Consider the following 16422-nt stretch of genomic DNA (forward strand, 5'->3'; position numbering starts at 1 on the left):
AGACTGGAATTTATTGGCAGAACACTTACAAGGGAAACTCCTAATGACACGCCCCTCAGATTTAGTGGCAAGTTGGCCCATTGGATACCTCGTCAAAAACTGAACACAGATCATACAAGAAAACAGGAAGAAGGTGTCCTGATCTGTGGAAAAAAGAAGAAAAATAGAAACAGTGAACGCTACAAACTTAATATACGCAATATCGACCAACGTTAATATGAATCGTGTGTTGCTCATCAGTCGGCCTTTGGCCGTGGTGAGGCGCGCACACGTTGTTTACTAGTCATCTGTTGTGCTGCTTTCGAGCGAGTGCGTGTTTATTTACTTCCCCCAAGCGGCTTGTCTCAAAGTTCGACTTCACGACCATCATGGCGTTTTCTTAGCGCCAAGCCACAATTAAATTATCTTTTCCACTGGATCACGAACGACCCAAGGCGTATGTAGCAGAACATTTTGTACGGCATAAAATGCGTCTCCCGCCACAAGTTGTTCTCGGAATTCATTTTCCGATTCTCAGTATTACGGTGCACATAAAGCTGGCGAATGATGAGCTGTGTGCCGACGTTATGCGGCGCCATGCCAACGTTTTCAAGCTGCGATACTCTGACGGTTACATAGGGACTGTCGTGGTAGATCACGCTTATTTTGGCCTCCAAGCGTTGCAGGATTTCGAACTCCCGTTTGTAGTAACGTCGGCCGTAGTGGTGGCCGCCTTTAAACCTTACGGCAACGTCGCCAGTCACGTGGCTGAAATGTGGAAGACATACCGTGTCCTCAATGGTGTCTGTCAGATAAAAATTGAACTGCGGTAGCTCATGCCTTCCTATTTGGTTATTGCCTGCTGCAGGGCTGTCGTCAAGTATGATGGTCAGACGCTCACCTGTTCAGGTTGTGGCCAGGAAGACCATGTCCGTCCTGAATGTCTCCGATGTAGATTGGTTCAAACGCCGATCGGAGACGTCGCTCTTCCTGCGGCGTCCACTTTGTTACCTGTGTCTTACGTTTCTGCGGCGGTGCTGCCCGCTGCGCCCCCTCTGAATCAGTTGGTACCGGCGTCGATTCCTCTCGACGACGCGATGGACGTTTCGCCTGTCTCTCCTACACTCCTGCCGGGCACAATACAAGTGAACGACGACTGTCAGCAGGCACAAGCTGTCTATCCCGACCCCATGGTCGTTGATCATGGAGCTGTATCTTTCTCCGCTTTTCTGCCATCTGGCCACATGTCGAAGATAGCCACCCGCCATCCGACACGCAACAGCATGTTAGGAAGGAACGGTCGCCAAGGAAAGGGAAGAGACAAGACCGTACCCCTTCTGATGACTGCATCCATCGTAAGTCTGTACAGGATGACGACCCTGCTACTCATGGTGCGCTGTCCTCTGACGCCCTGACATCTCACGATGCGACGTCCTTCCCCGCCTCCATCTCCAGTCAGCGTCCATCTCCGGACACCGACCTTCCTCGCCTGCCTCTGATGCGGTTGCCTCCCTTTCTATGTTTGACGCTGCCTCTGATAGTGTTCCACTGAACCGGCCCAGTGGGACTGTCTCCTGGGCGGACGATGTCGATGCTGAGGAGGGACATTCTGAAGGTGTAGAGGCCGATGGACCCCCGACCCCCTTGGTGGGGTCGGCTCCCTCGCCGTCACAATCACATGCCCTTCCATGGGCACCTAAACGGAGAGTTTCCCTGTGCTTCCCCCATGTTTGAATCACCAGTCTTCCTGGCGGTGGCAGTTTTCCACTTTACAGACTTATCACATAGTCACGGTCAATGTCAACACTATTCGGGTACGCCTTAAACTGCATGTACTCTGACGTGCTGCATGCCATGGAAGTTGACGTTGCTCTCCTGCAAAAGGTGCACATTGCCACTTTCTGTGCTCCGCGAGGTTTTACAGCACATGTCCCTCATGCTTCCCCTACTGGTAATGGAGTGGCGATCCTCTTACGTGACGGTATCCTCGCTGATGCAGTTGCCTATCTCCCTGATGCTAGAGTTATGACTCTCACGTTTAATGGCGTCATGATTATCAATGTCTATGCGCCATTTGGTTAGGATCCCTTCCGCGAACGTTCCACCTTCTTCTCAGAGACAGTCTCGCCTCACTTCCTGCATCGGGCACAATACATTGAGCAGGGGAGGTATTTTCAACTGCACCCACCCACCCAAAGGCCAACTACCACGTGACTCTATACCAACGGCGCTAGCGACAATTCTGCAGCACCTCAGACTAGTGGATTCTTGGGAGCATGTTCACGGCGATCGTCCGGGGTTCACGCATTTCACTAGCCATTCTTCCAGCCGGCTCGATCGTGCTTACATCTTCCGCGATATTGTCAGTGGGATGCAGACTGCTGAAGTCTAGCCCGATGCGTTCTCTGACAGTGACGCATATATCTGCGCCATCAATGTCTGCCGTCAAAGGGTGTGACATGGCTGTGGACCATGGAAACTGAACACGATCCACCTTACTTCACCCGACTGCCGGTAGCTCATCTCGACCACGTGGGCAGCTTGTCGTCGACTCCGTGATGCGTATCAATGTGCGCTGTCTTTGGGTGCTTTGTGCAAGGCCTGCCCTTCGAGAGGCCTTGATTGGTTACGGAAGAGGGGTAGCAGCGTGGCGGCGACGGACTCAGGAATTCTGTTTCACCATTTTCTGGGAATTTACTATGATGCTGTATTCGCCAGAGCGCCAGACGATGGTGAATCGTGTCAAGGCACGGCTACATCCCTCTCTGGCCGCCGCCTTGAAGGAGCTCTGGTCAGGGCTCGCACACACAATGGATTAGTCCAAGAGCGTCCATCTACGTATCATGTCATGACAGAACGAGGCACCGTCGGAGGAATTTGATTATTGTTCTTACGATCGATGATGGGCAACGTTTTCATACCCAATGGGATATCAGGTCTGCCTTCCATGCACATTGTGTTATGATGTACTCTGAACAACATCACCACCCTGCCAACATTACGGTGGCCTTCAGACTCTCCTTTGGCTCTGTTCCCGTGGACGCGACGATGGATCTACTTGCTAATGTCATGGAGGACGAGGTCTATGACGCCATCCAAACGGGTTCTACGAACAGGCCGCCTGGCCCTGACGACCTCCCACTGGAGTTTTATCTGATATTTCGCCCTCTTCTGGCGCCAGTGTGGACGGAAATTTGTCAGGACCTTATGACACCTTTCGTACCGATTCGAGACGGCCTCCTCGATGGTTTCCTCATTCCCATCCACAAGTCTCGGGGTACCTCACGCATATGCGATTTCTGACCCTTGACGTGAATCAACAGCGACACGAAGATCTTTACCCAGCTGTTGGCTGCGCGACTTAAACGTACAGCTCGGTACGTGGTTTCCTCCGATCAAACTTCTTTGGGGGGTGCCAATAATATCCGCACCGCACTGCCCTCTGCCGCTATCGGGGACATAATCGCTCTTGCTCACTCTCGTCGTGTGCCTGAACTTTTGACAGCTCTTGACTTCAGCCAAGCGTTCGATCGGGTCGATCACGACTACCTGGAAGGAGTGCTCCGCAATATGGGCTACCCTGATACTATGGTTGATGTCGTAAAGCTTCTCCTTCGTGGAGTTACGTCTCGAGCATTACATGTACCACATATTATGGCTCTTGCGTTCCGTTTTATAAGTTTTGGCTCCTGAATTCTTCCGTTGTAACATAGTTCACAGCCGTTTCTTTGTTGTTTTCATTTCAGTGAGAGGTCTATGCGACATCTCGTTTCCTCTCACTATTCGTCACAGAATATGAGTCATGTGATAAGAATATATTACGGTCGCAAGTAAATGTGATGAGTAATGAAAGCTGGCGAGATGCCGCATAGACCTCTCACAGAATTGAAAACAACAATGAAACGGATGTGAACTATCTTACAATGGTGGAACTCAAGAATCAGACCTTCTGAAACGAAATGCAAGAGGCATAACATATGGTACCTGTGTAGAACAAATAGCAGGTACCTCTGCCTGTATGTCCCTTCGTTACACGTCGCTGTTTGCAAGCGGACATTACGCAGTGACACATATACAAATCTGAATACAGTGAACAGACACGTGAATGACCGGAAGGACAGTTCTTCATTTTGTGAAACATAATGTTGGGTAGGAGGAAGGACTGACTCTGGATCTCCCCCTTGCACGTCTAACACTGTGACCACATAACAAACACATTATTCACATTGCTCGATATTGCATATATCGAGTTTTTAACGTTCACTGTTTCTATTTTTCTTCTTATTTCCACAGTTCAGTACACCTTCCTGGTTCATGTTTGATCTGTGTTCAGTTTTTGACGGGCTATCCAATGGGCCGCCTTACCACTAAACCTGAGGGGGTTGCGATGGGGAGTTTCCCTTGTTAGAAAACACGTCAGGTCTACTGAAGAGACTGCTTACACTACGCTTGCCATCCTTTTCTGGAGTACTGCTGTGTGGTGGGGGATCCGTATCAGATAGGATTGACGCAGGACACAGAAAAAGTCCAAATAAATGCAGCAATATACTATCGCGAATTAGGGGAGAGAGTGCAATGGATATGATAAACGGGTGGATGATGACCAAAGGATCTGTCGCCGTAGGGATCTTCCCAGGCAAGCAAACGACTGGCTGACGCAAGTCCACTTTAAATGAATGTCATTTACTCAGCGTGTGCGAAAGAACAGCTACACTGTTGGGAATGTTTGCCGGCAGAGCCAGCTATCAACAACTCCATGTAACGTTCGGTACCATCTAGGAACTATACGTAATCTTGAACTAGAACACTGGTGCCGCAGTGTATATTGTACTGTCATTTTTGGGAAGACGGCAGTTGCGTAGATGATGGCGTGTTGTCTTACTGTTGGTTCAGCACGCGTCTTAGTACATCTTTCTGCTTTTATAGTACATCTGCCCACTGAGTCAGCTGGTAAAATGTCATTACTAAGCATTAGTCAGCAAGTTATTTTCATATCTTGTTGTTGTTTACAACGCACATTTCTCAAAGAAGAGGATCTCTCTCTCTCTCTCTCTCCCCTCTCTCTCTCTCTCTCTCTCTCCCTCTCTCTCTCTCCACCCCCCTCTCTCTCTCTCTCTGTCTCTCCCTCTCTCTCTCTCTCTCTCTCCCTTTCTCTCTAAATTTGCCTTACAATGTTGTAATCAAAGTATTTGTTAACGCGTGCGCATAACAATTCAATGCAGCAGCTCGTGTCTTACGAAGGATAGTGATGTGAGACGTTGCTGCAGAATTGCGGAAGAGAAGGTTGTGGTATTATCAGCTGTAGGCTCTCACCTCGGCCTTCTTGCCTGTCTTGTGCTTTCTGTGCACTGTAGACGTAAAACTGGCTCTGTTATCTGCCCAATATTTTCAGTTCTTCTGTGGAAGTAAATACGATTCATCACTATCTCTTCCAATAATCCGATATATGCTGTTCGACATGCAAAAATCCAAATCAATAATTACATGGACTATTTCCAAATCTGCGAAATCAGCTTTCGGGGATGTCCGCTAACAGATGGAATGTCACATCTCATTTTGCATTTGAGTCTTTCACTTTAGTATTTTCATCAGACATCATGAACTTTTGGCAACAATCAATGCTTTCAAAATGTCTTCTTCAACGCGTATTATGTCATTTTCAATCAATTGATGCCCGGCGCTTTCGAAGCTAGCAACAGTACACCAACTCATACATATTCTTCCAGTGAAGAACATCGATACATTCTGGCGATTTCTAGGAGATTATCTTCCAATCACAAACATAAAGCGCTTTTTCATTCTCTCTGGTACCCATAGGTATGTTAGCATCTCTCAGTACTGATACACCAGTTTTGTTTACCAGAGGTTTAAGGATTTGAGCGTATTTATGGGACTACGTTTGAATTCAATGATTTATGTGAGAGATAGCTTGATATCTTTGAGAATTTTGCCATAACATTGAACATCTTATGGTGTGTAATGCATTTTAGGAGGTCGAACTTAAACAACAGATGATGTTACTCTTCACTTCCAGGAATCTTCCATAACAAATTATTTAAACGAACTCCCCCAAAAGTTGCTTGCAAATTACTAATCCTCCACATCGTTGCTGTTGGCTGAAATCTGATGCCATATACAGTATCATGCATTCTATATGTTTCTTCTGAAGTGGTCCAGGAGCGTAGATCAGTTCTGTGCAAGGTTCGGTCATGGCTCAGACAAACAACGAATTAAAATTCGCATAGTATTTTTTGAAAGAACAAACCGGCGTTAGAATGTATGTTTGAGTATATTTCCCGTGTACAACCTACATTTCGGCTTTCACGCCATTATCGAATGCAATGATGTTAGGCCATTGCAATATTTTGCTGCATACTGTACATGATGGCATTATTTCACCTCATTATCGAGTTTAGATTAGATTCAGTTTTCGTTCAATAGACCCAAAAACTGAGATAATTCTCATTGATGTGGAACATATCAGAAACCCTGATCATTTGTCAGGAGATTGTCGAAACAGGTGAATACAATGCGGTAAATATAAGAGTGTGTGACTGTTTGAATCACTTGCTTATTGACCATATTTTAACAGGAAAAGTACACTACTGGCCATTACAATTTCTTCACCTCCCGCCAAACTGTCACAGTACTTGCAATGGAATCTGATGCAGTTTGGAATTCTTGCGTGATGGTCTGGATAGATGTCTGCCTATTACACATTACGACCCTCTTCAACTGTCGGCGGCCTCTGTCAGTCAACAGACGAGGTCGGCCTGTACGCATTTGTACTGTACGTGTCCCTTCACTTCACTATCACATCGGAAACAGTGGACCTAAGGATATTTAGGAGTGTTGAAATCACACGTACAGACGTATAACACAAGTGACACCCAGTCACCTGACCATGTTCGAAGTCCGTGAGTTCCGCGGTGCGCCCCATTCTGCTCTCTCACGATGTGTAACGACAACTGAGGTCACTGATGTGGAGTCCCTGACAGTACAAAGCACATAATACGATAAACGTATATTTTTGGGGGTGCCCGTATACTTTTGATCACGTTCAATATTTACAGAATTAACACGCTGTGAGAATGAAACATTGTTATGCACTATTAATAAAGCTGTTGTACACAAAATACCTAATCTTGACTTTGTGAACAAGTGCTGTCAAAACTGAAATCCACCAGATATTTTTAGTTAAGCTGGCTTAACAGTCTCTGTTAAGATATTCATCTATGGAATAGAAGGAGTTGCCTATCAAAATATTCTTTCAAACTCAGTTTACACCGTGCTTTCTCTGAAACTAAATTTCTTATGGTTGCTTTCAATTTATTGGAAATGTGTGTTGCTGAATATTGGACCCCTTTTTGGGCCAAGGTAAGTGATTTTACGTCTTTATGTCAATTCTTCTTATTCCTAGTATTGATACTATGTATTGAGCTATTGGTTGGAGATAGAGATATATTACTTGCAACAAATTTCATTAAGGAATAAATATACTGAGGAGCAGTGGTTAGAATACAAAGTTTCTCGAACAGGTTTATAGATGATATTCTTGAATTTACACCACAAATGATTCTTATCACACGCTTTTGCACCCTAAAAACTTTTGCTCGGTTTGATGAGTTTCACCAGAATATGATCCCATATGACATGATAGAATGAAAGTAAGTAAAAATATGCACGTTTTTTTATATTTATGTCTCCTGCATCTAACATCATTCTCACTACAAATGCAGACTTGCCTAGGTGCTTAAGCAATTCTGTGGTATGCCCTCCCCAACTGAATTTGTTATTGAGTTTTAATCCCAGTAATTTAACATTGCCAACCTCTTCGATCTGCATGTCTTCATATGTTATATACATGCTGGAAGGAAATCTCTTACAGGTTCTGAACTGCATATAGTGGGTCTTCTCAAAGTTTAATGACAGTGAATTATCTTTAAACCACTTATTAATGTCAGTGAAAATTGGATTAGCAGCTATTTCTAAATCTGTACTTGACTTGTTACTTATTTCAATGTTTGTATCATCTGCAAACAAAACAAACTTAGCATCTGGCAATGTAACAGATGAGAGGTCATTAATGTACACAAGAAAAAGCAATGGATCCAAGATGGAACTTTGAAGAACACCACATGTAATTAATTCCATCAGATGAAGACTGACTGCTTACTGCACAGGTACCTTGCAGCGACACCCTTTGTTTCCTGTTAGATACATTAGACTCAAACCATTTCGCAGCATTGCCAGTGACACCATAATATTCTAATTAACTTAAGAGAATGCCCTGGTTTACACAATGAAAGACTTTTTACAGGTCACAGAAAATGACAGTATCCTATAATTTATTATATATTGAATTAAGTACATTCTCACTGTAAGGGTAAATAGCTTTCTCTATATCAGAAAACTTAAGAAATCCAAACTGTGACTTCGACAATATATTATTTGCAGTCAGATGCTTAAGGAGACACTTGAACACAATCTTTCCTAATATTTTTGAGAAAGCCGGCAAAAATGAAATTGGTCGATAGTTTTATGGTATCTCTTTACCCCACCTTCTTGTAAAGAGGCTTAACTTCAGCATATTTTAGCCAGTCTGGAAATGTTCCACTCATAAAAGATTGATTACACAAAGAACTTAAGATGCAACTCAACTCTCATCAGCACTCTTTGATTAACTTTGTTGATATGTTATCATACCCATGGAATACATAGATTTTATGGATTTTATGATGGATGCTACTTCTTTAGGAGATATGAGTATCATTTCCCTTTTAATGAAGTTATTTTTAAAGACTGGTCTCATACACTCCATTGCACTTTACACCGAAGCTGATAACCACAAGCTGTCAGTAACAGAAGTGAAGTACTTGTTTAAGAAGTTTGCAGCAGTACATGTACTTGTTACCAAAGTCTCATTTATTTTTAAAGCTATCTGTTCCTCTTCCTTTTTGGCCCCATCTGTCTCTGTCTTCACCATATTTCATGCAGTTTTTATATTGTTGCCTGATGTAATTATATTTTTCTCATAATAAAGCTGCTTCGATTTCTGGATTACTTGCTTCAATATTTTGCTGTTTTCTTTCTAATGCATTACAATGCTAACATCAGAGCTGTTCCTAAATAGAAGATACAGCCTCCCTTTTGTCCCACACAATATCTTTATACCTTGTGTAATCCACAGCTTATTTTTTGACTCCTGTGTGATTTGAGTTACCTTTAGGAGAAAACAATTTTCAAAAGTGGAGGTTGTAACACCATAGCTCTAATACTCTACTGATTTATTTTGCTTTTGTTTCATTTAATGTTACATTGCTGTGCTTCTGTAAATGTGTTTGTTTGAATCGATAACACAAAATTGTATACTCATTTCTTTGTACAAACTTTGATGTCATGGTTTGGTTCAATGCAAAGTAGTGTATCTGTCATTTAAATGCTTTGTCCCATTTGGAGGGAACAAAACTTACTGCATATAATTGTAATTTTGTGTGAATAATTTTTTGTAGAAATGTCAATATGTGCAAATGTTCTGTTTTATTTAATGTGTTTGTTAGCTGTTATGTAAACTGCTGACCATCACTTAGGGTTCTTAGTTAGTTTGTATGTAAAAGGTGTAGTGGTTCCCCTCGGGAACGGAACTGTGTAGCGCGCACAAATTGTGGTTGGCCTAGGTAGAAAAGGTGGAACTGATAGTCAGTCGGGGACAAGCTACCAGTCGGGGACTGCCATGTAAAAGATGCATATTGTGCTGGTTCTGAGAGAGGCTTTTTCTGCTACTTTCCAATGCCTCGGATGGATGGATACATAGCTGGAACTATTCTGGAATTTGTATCTATCATCGCCACCAAGAAATGACAGAGTCCAGCAATTCTACCTGCAATGCCACCTACCAACATGCAGTTGCCACTACATTGCGCAATCATTGCATCGGAATATTACAATGATGTACAGTGGAGGATCAGCTTAATGGATGTGTTAGTGTGCTCAAATATAAGGTAATTTATATCTGAATTTATGTACCTACCCTGATTTTTCTCCTCATCTTAACACCTCTCAGGTTCCTCTCCGTTTGAGCTAAAGTGATATACGAGTGTCCTTACTAAAAGAACATTAAAGCCCAGTATTTTGCTCATTAATGCCTCTTCAACATAGTAAAAAGAAAGTTAAAGTTAATGTGGCAAGAGAGTGAGTTAAAGTAAATGTTGTTTGTTGAAAATATTCCTATTAAAACTGCTTATTAATGTGTTGTTGCCAACTTCAAAGTAAAAGTTCTTAAGACTGAGGCTTATAAAGTTTTGCTTAGTAAATGATCACATTACTGCCTGTTGTAAATTGCAGAAGGTGAGTCAGTATCTCACATATATGTTAATTTTCTCTCTCACTGTAGTAAAAGTAGAAAGCTGCAGTTGTTAAACGTTATATACTCATGTTTGCTAAGTGTTTGACTCTCTTGTGTATTAGAAGTGAATATTAATGGTAATGTTATAAAGACCACTCAGTTTGTGTAAGCCCTGAAAGTAATAGTGTGTTTCGGTATCTGTTATAATTTTGCAAATAGTTGGTACTGCTCTAACTGTTAGTTTCAATCTTACCGTAAACATATGTATGTGTCAGAGTTCACTGCACTAGCGTGTGACAAAGTATAGGTTGTGTTTATCCATTAAAGTTACTAACAACTATTTTCTTAAAAGAGAATGTTAATCATTCTCTTGCCTAGTTAGGCTGGCGACCGTTTTCCTTATCAGTTAAACAGTGCAGATAGGCAAAATTTTGTTCGTACTGTTCAAATATTTACGTAATTCTGACTTTCACTTCCGATAAGCCACCTCCGTTAGGTACAACACGGTCAACATAACAAAATTCCTCTCAGAGGGTAACACTGATCTGTTGCTTTATACCATTATTACTCTAACAAAATAATTTTGTTTTGCAAATAGCCTCCAGTTTCGAGGTTATGGTATAGTAGTAGCAGTTAGGGAGTGTTATAAGGTAACTTTATTAATGAATGCTTTGTATTTTCAATTTGCGTCAGAAGTATTGTAAACATCTCTACAGTACATGTTTTTGAGCAATTTCCTCAATTTCTCAATTTTTTACTTATTTATTACCCTTCCGTGTTCAGATTTTATAGAGTTTTTATCCTGACAAAATTCAGCACTTATTATAAGATGCTGCAAGTCATGATCAGGTCGCCCATTTACTATTGGTTTTGTGATATGACTTTTTTTCTCTAGATTTGTCTGCAAAGATATTATCAATAGAAGTCTCAGAGCATTTACATATCCTAGTAGCAATGTTCACAGTAGGAAGTAAATTTAACGATAGTGTTTCTGACTTCTATAATTGTTCACTGACAGAGCTTTTCAATAACTCCACATTAAAATAACCAGCAACTCCTTGTTTTTTATCATGAGATGGGACTGCAAGGTTTCCAGATTTTTTATGAAGAGGTTAAAATTTCCTGAAGGTGATCTGTATATATCTACGGTTATAAAGGACTTATTATGAAATATTACTTCTGTTGCACAAGCTTCTTAGTGCTGCTGTGAGCAAAATTTAATGACCGTCTATCATGATCTCTGAACACACACTTTCGTCCGCATTGTGACTTAATGGATGGTGTTTTTCTGCTTTCCCTTTATGCAGTGTTGATCTTCGCTAAGGTGCCTCTCGAAACACCGACACTTCGGCTACTTCCATACGATGACCGACAATTTTCCCACTTTCGAATTCACTTAGTTTCGACATAACACATTCGGGATTGCTCAAAACACTGCTCTGAACACGACTGACACTTGCGACGTATTGAGAACATTGCGCAGGTCCCGTCCGTGGTCAAATACAACAAAGCAACCTCCCGGCCTGACTAGCATCTGCATTTACACTATGTGATCAAAAGTATCTGGACACCTGGCTGAAAATGACTTAAAAGTTCGTGGCACTCTCCGTCCGTAATACTGGAATTCAGTATGGTGTTGGCCCACCCGTAGCCTTGATGGAGCTTCCACTCTCGCAGGCATACATTCAGTCAGGTTCTGGAAGGTTTCCAGGGGAATGACGGCCCATTCTTCACGGAGTGCTGCACTGAGGAGAGGTATCGATGTCGGACGGTGAGGCCTGGCAGGAAGTCAGCGTTCCAAAACATCCCAAAAGTGTTCTATAGGATTCAGGTCAGGACTCTGTGGAGGCCAGTCCATTACAGGGACGCTACTGTCGTGTAACTACCCCACCACAGGCCGTGCGTTATGAACAGGTTCTCGATCGTGTTGAAAGATGCAATCGCCATCCCTAAATTGCTCTTCAACAGCGGGAAGCAAGAAGGTGCATAAAAAATCTATGTAGGCCTGTGCTGTTATACTGCCAGCAAAGCAACAAAAAGTGCAACCCCCCTCCATGAATACCGCGATCACACCGTAGCACCACCGCCTCCGAATTTTACCGTTGGCACTACACACGCTGGCAGTTGACGTTCACCGGATATTCGCCATACCCAGACACTGCCATCGCATCGCCACATTCGGTACCGTGATTCGTCACTCTACACAACGTTTTTTCACTGTTCAATCGAGGCGTCGTTTGGCATTTACCGGCGTGATGTGTAGCTTATGAGCAGCCTCTCGACCATGATGTGTGTGTGAATTCCAAAGGGACCAAACTGCTGAGGTCATCGGTCCCTAGACTTACACACTACTTAAACTAACTTAAAGCTAAGGACAGCACATACACACCCATGCCCGATGGAGGACTCGAACCTCCGACGGGAAGGGCCGCACGATTAGTGACATGGCGCCTCCAACCACGCGGCCACTCAGCGTGGCCTCTCGACCATGAAATCCAAGTTTCTTCACCTACCGCCAAACTGTCACAGTACTTGCAATGGATTCTGATGCAGTTTGGAATTCCTGTGTGATGGTCTGGATAGATGTCTGCCTATTACACATTACGACCCTCTTCAACTGTCGGCGGTCTCTGTCAGTCAACAGACGAGGTCGGCCTGTACGCTTTTGTACTGTAGGTGTCCCTTCACTTCACTACCACATCGGAAACAGTGTGTAACACCACAGCTCTTATGCTGTATGGATTTATTTTGCTTTTGCTTTATTTAATGTTACATTGTTGATCTTCTGTAAATGTGTTTCAATCCATAAAATAAAATTGTGTACTCTTTTCTTTGTCAAATCTTTGATGTCGTGATTTCATTCTATGCAAAGTAGTGTATCTGTAATTTAAAATTCTTTGTCCCATTTGGAGGGAACAAAACTTACTGTATATAATTGTAATTTTGTGTGAATAATTTTTTGTAGAAGTGTCAATATGTGAAAATGTTCTGTTTTATTTAATGTATTTGTTTGCTGTTATGTAAACTGCTGACCTTCACTTAGGGTTCTTAGTTAATTTGTATGTAAAAGGTGTAGTGGTTCCCCTCGGGAACGGAACTGTGTAGCGCGCGCAAATTGTGGTTGGCCTAGGTAGAAAAGGTGGAACTGATAGTCAGTCGGAGACGAGCTACGAGTCGGGGACGAGCTACGAGTCCGTGCACTGCCATGTAAAAGATGCATATTGTGCTGATTCCGACAGAGGCTTTTCCTGCTTCTTTCCAAGGCCTCGGATGGATGGATAAATAGCAGGAACTATTCTGGAGTTTGTATCTATCATCGCCAGCAAGAAATGACAGTCCAGCAATTCTGCCTACAATTCCACCTACCAACATGCAGTTGCCACCACATTGCGCAATCATTGCAACGTAATACTATAATGATGTACAGTGAAGGATCAGCTTAATGGACGTGCTAATGTGCTGAAATATAGGGTAATTTGTATCTGAATTTATGTACCTACCTTGATTTTTCTCCTCATCATAACACCTCTCAGGTTCTTCTCCGTTTGAGCTAAAGTGATATCCGAGTGTCCTTACTAAAAGAAATTAAAGCCTAGAGTTTTGCTAATTAATGCCTCTTGAACGTAGTAAAAAGAAAGTTAAAGTTAATGTGGCAATAGAGTGAGTTAAAGTAAATGTTATTTGCTCAAAATAATTTTCCTATTAAAACTGCTATTTGAAGTACTGTTGCTAACTTCAATATTAAAAGTTTTTAAGACTGAGGCTTATAAGGCAAATGATCACATTATTGGCTGTAGTAAATTCTAAAAGGTGAGTCAGTTTCTTGCAATTTGGTCAGTATTGTGTTTCGCTGTAGTAAAAGTGAGAAAGCTGCAGTTGTGAAACATTATATATTCATGTTTGCTAAGTGTTTGTGTATCTTGTGTATTAGAAGTGCATGTTAATAGTAATGTTATAAAGACCATTCACTTTATGTAAGCCTGAAAGTAATAGGGTGTTTCAGTATCTCTTATAATTTTGCAAATAGTTTGTGCTGCTCCAGTTGTTAGCTCCAATCTTAAAACATATGTGTGTCAGAGTTCGTTGCACTCGCGTGTGGCTAAGTCTAGGTTGTGTTTGTCCGTTATAGTTATACCTACTTTCTTAAACGAGAACGGTAATCTTTCTCTTACCTAATTAGGCTGGCGACCGTTTCCCTTAATCTATAAACAGTATAGCTAGGCAAAATTTTGTTTGTTACTATTCAAATATTTACGTAATTCTGACTTTCATTTCCGATAAGTCACCTCCGTTAGGAACAACACGGTCAACATAACAAAATTCCTCTCAGAGGGTAACACTGCTCTGTTGCCAGAATGAGATTTTCACTCTGCAGCGGAGTGTGCGCTGATATGAAACTTCCTGGCAGATTAAAACTGTGTGCCCGACCGAGACTCGAACTCGGGACCTTTGCCTTTCGCGGGCAAGCGCTCTACCAACTGAGCTACCGAAGCACGACTCACGTCTGGTACTCACAGCTTTACTTCTGCCAGTACCTCGTCTCCTACCTTCCAAACTTTACAGAAGCTCTCCTGCGAACCTTGCAGAACTAGCACTTCTGGAAACATCCCCCAGGCTGTGGCTAAGCCATGTCTCCGCAATATCCTTTCTTTCAGGAGTGCTAGTTCTGCAAGGTTCGCAGGAGAGCTTCTGTAAAGTTTGGAAGGTAGGAGACGAGGTACTGGCAGAAGTAAAGCTGTGAGTACCGGACGTGAGTCGTGCTTCGGTAGCTCAGTTGGTAGAGCGCTTGCCCGCGAAAGGCAAAGGTCCCGAGTTCGAGTCTCGGTCGGGCACACAGTTTTAATCTGCCAGGAAGTTTCATATCAGCGCACACTCCGCTGCAGAGTGAAAATCTCATTCTGGAAACATCCCCCAGGCTGTGGCTAAGCCATGTCTCCGCAATATCCTTTCTTTCAGGAGTGCTAGTTCTGCAGGTTTCGCAGGAGAGCTTCTGTAAAGTTTGGAAGGTAGGAGACGAGGTACTGGCAGAAGTAAAGCTGTGAGTACCGGACGTGAGTCGTGCTTCGGTAGCTCAGTTGGTAGAGCGCTTGCCCGCGAAAGGCAAAGGTCCCGAGTTCGAGTCTCGGTCGGGCACACAGTTTTAATCTGCCAGGAAGTTTCACTGCTCTGTTGCTTTGTGCCATAGTTGCTTTTACAAAATAGTTTTATGTCACAACCTGTTTCTAGCATTGAGGTTATGGTACAGTAGTAGCAGACAGGAGTGTTATAAGTGGACCTAAGGATATTTAGGAGTGTTGAAATCACGCGTACAGACGTATAACACAAGTGACACCCAGTCACCTGACCATGTTCGAAGTCCGTGAGTTCCGCGGTGCGCCCCATTCTGCTCTCTCACGATGTCTAACGACAACTGAGGTCACTGATGTGGAGTCCCTGACAGCACAAAGCACATAATACGATAAACGTATATTTTTGGGGGTGCCCGTATACTTTTGATCACGTTCAATCACACATTTCTCGCGGTGTTTCCTGATTTTTCTCCCGTACTTCTATTTGAGTATCTACCGTTTCTTCCACAACATCTGCAACACAACCAGCTACTTCAGCGTCTTACTGTGAATTCTCCGCAATATCTACAGTAACACCACGGTCTTTAGTTTCTCTCTGCACGACGCAAATATCAGTGGCACATGCACATCTGGCCCCGGCTCGACGGCCACTAAACAACATCCATTATCATGCAGAGGGGTAGATGCTACTCTGCTTAAATCATGTCTATTGCTGTTCACACACTTACGCGCTTTGCTAGAGCCCACACTCAATTCGTCTAGCTCTATAACTACTTCAGACTCCAAAATTCTACACGACGTAGGAGCTGTCACTTTACGTTACTCCTCTTACCGTCGACAATGTTAGTTCTTCTAGCAATGAACCTACTCTGCACAACGTCATTACCTTATTCTTTAATTATCCTAATTTTTGCACTCATGAGAGCGTCGCATCATGCGTCAGATTATGGTTTAACTCGTTACAGGATTGGCTGGTCTGACTACATTAACTGCAGTTGGGAGTACTGCAGGAAAAGGTAAATTACACAC

At 43.0% G+C, this 16422-nt stretch overlaps 3 non-coding genes across 3 annotated transcripts; 2 read left to right on the forward strand and 1 right to left on the reverse strand.

Moving 5' to 3' along the window:
- Window positions 1–14743: 14743 nt before the first annotated feature.
- On the reverse strand, window positions 14744–14818 carry Trnas-cga (transfer RNA serine (anticodon CGA)). The gene has a single exon. It is a non-coding gene; the product is annotated as a tRNA-Ser (tRNA).
- A 264-nt stretch (window positions 14819–15082) lies between these two features.
- Window positions 15083–15157, forward strand: Trnas-cga (transfer RNA serine (anticodon CGA)). The gene has a single exon. It is a non-coding gene; the product is annotated as a tRNA-Ser (tRNA).
- Window positions 15158–15383: 226 nt separating this feature from the next.
- Trnas-cga (transfer RNA serine (anticodon CGA)) lies at window positions 15384–15458 on the forward strand. The gene has a single exon. It is a non-coding gene; the product is annotated as a tRNA-Ser (tRNA).
- The last annotated feature ends 964 nt before the right edge of the window (window positions 15459–16422 follow it).

The sequence above is a fragment of the Schistocerca cancellata genome, chromosome 4 (genome assembly GCF_023864275.1).
Source record: "Schistocerca cancellata isolate TAMUIC-IGC-003103 chromosome 4, iqSchCanc2.1, whole genome shotgun sequence".
Classification (NCBI taxonomy): Eukaryota; Metazoa; Arthropoda; class Insecta; order Orthoptera; family Acrididae; genus Schistocerca; species Schistocerca cancellata.